This window comes from Anser cygnoides, chromosome 4 (assembly GCF_040182565.1).
Source record: "Anser cygnoides isolate HZ-2024a breed goose chromosome 4, Taihu_goose_T2T_genome, whole genome shotgun sequence".
NCBI lineage: Eukaryota > Metazoa > Chordata > Aves > Anseriformes > Anatidae > Anser > Anser cygnoides.
The window spans coordinates 80,287,600-80,293,701 of NC_089876.1; positions in this window are offsets into that span (position 1 = coordinate 80,287,600).

The following is a 6,102-nucleotide window of genomic DNA, read 5'->3' on the forward strand; positions in this document are numbered from 1 at the left end:
GGCAATGTTCTGAACTTGTTCCTGCCAGTACGATTTCCTTGATCTGCAGTGAAAACTGTCATCGGATCACTCCAAATTTGGCTCTGCAGTGTTTTATCTCTCTTCCCCTTGAAGGGGCCTGCCCTGAATGAACACCTGGGGAGCAGCCTGTGCAGCTTTACAGGAGGTGTTCATTTCTAGCTTCAGGGTATCTAGAGAATATATCCTGCATATGTGCACAGTTAGAGGCTCGATTTCAAGTAGACCAGTAGTGGTAGGTCACAGACTGATCACAGGCAGAACCTCTGGGTTTTCTAGTTTCTGTGGATGACTTGCTTTTGGCAATGTTTATCCTGCAGTGAAAATCCTGTTTGTTCACCTGCTTTCAAACATAATTCCCAGCTTTGAAGCAAACTATGGAGATGACCTGTGAGGGTTTCAACGTTTATCTGGTTTTGGAAAAGCAGGATTAGGATTTAGTGGAGCTTGTACAAAGACAGAGGCCTCCTTGGCTCTTCTCTTTTTGTTGTTGCTATACAGATATAAAGGCTTTGTAGCCATTCTCCTCTCCCCTCCTCCTTCTCCTCCTTGATTTATTATTCTAATTAATGATGGCTCCTCAATTAGTGTACCAGACTTCTTTGTCAGCAGACTTCATTCTGATCAATTGTTATCAAGGCTAGCATTTAGTATATCCAATCAATACTATTCTATATAATGGCCATGGTATTGACCGACTTCTAATTTTACAGTATGTTGAGCCCTGCTGAACTCTTTTAATATGATAATTGCTTTACTAATCAGTAGTCATGATTTGGGTGCAATTGTGCATGATTGACATCAGTTGATATCCCTTGCTATTTGTATTTGACTGAAAGGAAGATGTGTGTGGTGAAACGTTAACCATAGCAGTGCATATTAAACACAATAATATTGGGGAAAATACTACATACTTGCATATCAGGCTGAAGTGCAGATCATATATGGCTAGAGGCAGTCCCCTTTACCCATATGATGTATAACTTTACAAGAGATAGAAGTATATAGACACAGCCAATAAAACTGTTATATTTAGATAACCACTCCATTGGTCATTCTTTTATTCATTTTATTTCATGAAATGCACCTGCGATTGATTATAAAGCTATGCATATATATATGTCATAGATTTATTAAAGGTATCTAAAACATGAACTGTGCCTTTATGAAATGCAAGATTTAAGCTGGTTTCTATCCAGATGCCCTCTTAGACATTTGTTTTTTTTTAATTAATATTTTCTCCAATGTCATACCCTTCCTCTTTGCATTGTGTTGCGTTACTGTTGGTGTGCTGGTGGCTCTGCTCACCAGTTGCACGTTATGAGCGATGAATGAAATACACCGGTGTTCATCCAACCGTCTGCTTTGTGCGCCATGCCAGGACACAGCTCTTGCTCTGGGACCAGGAGGCGGCAGCACTGTATGCAGGTCTAATGCTGCAGAGAGACAAAGATCGTTATTAATGTGTCTTCTGGGAAGTGCAAACCTTAATAGCACTTCGGTAAAAATAAGATGAAAAGGTAAGTTAATTTACTCACAGCAGCATGTTTTGTCCTTCCTTACAATACTGGCATGAACAGAGAGGAACAGTATCATTACAAGTAGTAATTTTGTTAGATTGGAAGCTTAAACTACTAAGAGATGGCCAAAATCTTGAAATCATATATGTATACACATACACACACATATATATATATACACAAATTATTATTTTTTTTAATATATTTTCTCCTCATCAAACCCAACAGAAAGGCAGGTTGCGAGGCCTCAGGTCAGGGTGGACAGTAAAAGGAGGTGCCATCCTCCCTGTGTGCTCCTTTTGTTTGTGCCTCGGGCATGATACCAACAGGCGTCTGCTGGCTGGTCTTTTCTGAGCATTTTTTGCTCTCTGAAGACGGTGTCTGCACCTCCTCCTGTGCTTGATGCACAGAACCATGAGACTCCCACCAAATCCCTCCCAGTTTAACACCATGGTGAAGTCAGATAGGCTGTCAAGTAGTTGAGCACGGGTGCTTGGACTGTCCCAACGGTAAGACCATCGCTCAGTTGCCTTCCGATGCTCCTTTATTGACGCAAGACTAAGCTTTAAGTATGTGCTAAAGTGTTTTTGTTGTATAAAGGCCAGGATATTTAGCCAGTGGTTAGAACAAGCACTAAGGCATCCCACTGAAAAAAAAGTTTAGGTGGACAGCTTTCTCCAGATCTTCTAGAAACTGTTTCCATATAAACACTCTCAGCTGTTACATCCCTAGTGATAAAATCATGCTGTGGGTGGGAGGACAAATTCTCACAAACTCAACGCTTTGCTTACCAAAATGAAAAATGCTGGATGCTGAACACCCGTGAAAATTTGCCCTTGTGATGTACTTGTCATCATTGCTAACTGGAGAGCGCTCCCTCCATATTTTTTTTAAAGCCAGCATTAAAGACTCAGGTTCTCACCTCTGCATAGGCACATCTGAGACACTCTAGGTTGCGTGGAACACGTGTGCAAGGCTGACAGCTAAATAATCTAGGAGCCATGTGAAGCCCGTGCCTTCTGGAATGACAGCCAGGTGGAATGCTGAAGGGCAGCCAAAGGAAGCGCGTGCCATCTGTGCGGGGGCAGCCCAAGTGCCCTATGTGCCGCCTTTTTAACAGGCACTGTAAACGTGTCTGGTCCTGGACAGTCAACCTTTGCACAGTGAGAAGCCGGGAATTATTTCTGGGTTTTAGGCTTGGATTTGGGGCTTTTGAGTTTAATTCAGAAGCATTCTTCATGTGTGACCCAGCACTTACTGGACGGAGGAGCACAGTAAGAACAGTTTGACCCGGGAGCCCTGTTACGTATTCAGCTGGGCAGGGGAACTGTTTGTGCCAAGGATGATATCATGGTTACTCAAAATAGAACAACTCCAAAGGGGGAAAAAGGCAAAAGCATGGCCCTGGGGCTACCTTGCCAGCTACTTCAGCAGGCATCAGGAGACTGGACTTTTTTTAACTTCTGCTGCAAATTGGTGTGCTTCAGGGCCCTGCGTGCCTTGGACATGAGGAGGAAGGCTGGAGTGCCTGAAGCAGTTGTCTCCAGGACAGGCTGCTGAACTGAGAGCCCTGGGCAGACTTTGAGCCACGGTCTGTGGCTGCAGTTGTCTCTGCCGCAGTCCGTTCCCTAGTAGCTGTTTCATCAGGAATCCGCTTTGTTTCTGCCTGCTGCTGTTAATGCCATTTTTTGGGTGTCCACATTTTCCCATATGTTCTAAAGAAAAACTAGATTTGGGGCTTTTAATGGGGTTCTAATTGTAACTGGATCACAGAGCTCCTAGAAACCATAATCCCTAACTTAAGGAATTTAAATTGTTTAGGATGGGACATGCTTGGGCACTGTTGGTGAAGTGCATGGTGCTTCTGAGCCCTGATCCTTGCTAGAGACAGCATGCAGTTTGCTGCAGCTGTCAATACATGCTGCTAGCCATAAAAGCTAGGCAAAAGCAAGACTACTGCCAATGCTTATCTGTATTGTCAGTGCAACATGAATCAGAGGTAGATTCATAGAAGGTAAAATGCCATTTTGGTTCCGGGATATAAACCGAAGCTGAAATCATCTGACTCCTCAGTATGTAAAGCATATCAGTTTTTACAGTGAGTTATAGCAAATGAAATGGTAGAGAGAAAGCATGACCTGCCTGCAATCAGAAGACAAACGCAAGAGTGCAGAATTCCCCTGAGTGGCTCACTGGCTACCTGCCATTACCAAATGGCAGGAGATAAAAGGTAGTACTAAGACAACTATGCTGTAAGGGACCATATTTATTTCACATAAAATACAGATATTTACATGATCTGAAGCTGATTGATATTGTGGGAATAAAAATGTTGTTTTTGCAGAGTTACATAGTTTAAAGGTAAGGAATGTGGTATTGAGATATGCTTGCAGTGATAAGAAAACTTAGCAGGCGACCTTGTAAAATGCAGACAACCGGACTCCTTAGAGCAGCTAGGTGAAAATCACGGTGTCAAGTCAGATAAGTGAAGAAACATTACCACTTCAAACAGTAAAAAAGTCAAAAGAAATTTGAAATTGAACAGGCTGGCAACTGAAGGCCATGTATCGTCTGTGAAGCATCATATAGATTGTGAACCCGGATTACCTACTCAGTGGAGAAACAGGGGAGGGTCCTGGTCGTCGAAAAAGTATATAAACTGTTATGGAACTAGTAGGTGCGCTCCTGCTTGTGGGATGCCCGCCACTGCAATTGCGAATAAAATTGCTGCTTCACTGAGATCCGGGCCTGAGCCTATGTTATTGGCTACAGAGTGTTTCTCACAATATTCTGAAGCTGCCTGGCTCTAGTGACAGGAGACAAATGAACAGCTTCTTCTTAACAGATCTGACCCACCCAAAGCCAGAAATATGTGCAATATCTTTGCAAAGGGAGGGTGGTGCTGAATGAGGCAGCTCTGTCTGGATGCTTGTCCTGGGTCAGTTCAATAGCATTTCCCTGCTCCCGGAAAGACATTTTGCAGCTACACTCCACAAAGCCAAACTCTACAGGCACAGGTAATCAAGCAGGATAAAATAACTACACCCAAAGGAATGTAAAAATAAATTGTTCAGAAAACGAGTGTACTACAGCTGACTAGAACATTATATGTGATTTTTCTTATTCTTTGATTCAGTTCAACTGTCACAATTACAGTTTATGTATACAGGGCTTTTGAAGCAAAAAATGTAAATACATTCTTCTGACGGTCATAAAATAGATTAGTGCTGGTATTTGCAGAACAAAAATTAAGAAATCTGGTAAGATCCCAGAAAGATTTTTTTAAAAAAGTCAACACACCCAAAGTTTTTGGATTCATTTGGAGAACCTGGTTTAGATAAACATGAGGCATTTAATTTCACCTTCAGCCTTTTTTGAATGCACTGACCGCACTGTGTGAAATAAGTCAAAATATAAGGTTACATGAAAATGTTTTCTTCCAATTTTATCAACACTGATATATTCTCATAAGATCTTTTTTTCTCATGGTTTGCACTTTCTACTAGAAAGTGTTCTTGCCCATGCTGAAAGTACGGTCCCAATGCTTGAGAGAAAAAAGCAGAAATGGTGGCATTAATTTTAAACTACTTTATCAGTAGATAAATGATGACTGGTTTATAACTGCTCTACCTTTTTTACAAGACAAAGGGCACTTGGCAAAGACTGCAACTCTTTTTTGTTTTAAATAAGTAAACAGTTTTTGCAGTTAACAGCTAGCTAGTGTTTGATGGGAATGCAAGATAAAGAGAAATAAGAAACTTCAGCACATTCACTACAGGACTTTGCCAGCAGCTCTGTGATTACGAGGAGGATGTCAGGTTACCAGACATCTTCCCTCTGCGCTGTACTAGGCAAAGAAGAAGCTTCTTTAAGGAGCACAACAAGAAAAATGATTTTTCTCCAATTTAACCTTAACATCGCTGTGAATTATTCAGGTAAGGTTACAGGGGCAACCTGGATGCAGTAGTTTCTGTTGACATGTTCAGTTTTGCCTCTGTGTGGGTTCAGTTTATAGAGAGTGGCCATGCCTGAAATTGCACTCTTAATATTTGTTTTCACTACCAATTTTTTTCCCATTGTCATTTAATGACAGCAGGGATCCCAGCAGTCTTCCCTGCTGGAAAAAGAACAAATGCTGGTGAAGACTGTTCATTTCCTAGTCTTTGCTTATAGAGTTGTCGGAATCTGGCTGCCTCTGATGTCAGCCAGGACAGGGGGAGGTACAATAGCCACACCATTATAGTGGAAAAGTAACACCTGAATTCCTCGCAATGAATGTTAGGACAAGAGGTCTCCACATTTTCCTCTGATCTTTAAAGGACATGGACGAATTTCTGCTTTCTCTAAGTCCTGATTTTGCTGCATGGCATCAAATTTGACAGACATTGTACCCACTTCAAACTTTTTGTGTTTTACTGAAACACTGGTTAACAAGGACACTTACTGGATCGAAGTAATCCATTATTTTCAGTTTTGAAGGTTCTGTCAACAAACAAAAAATCTGTGTTGCATAGGTGTATCTATATTGCAACTCTTTCTACAGACAGTTATGTTAGATTTTCCT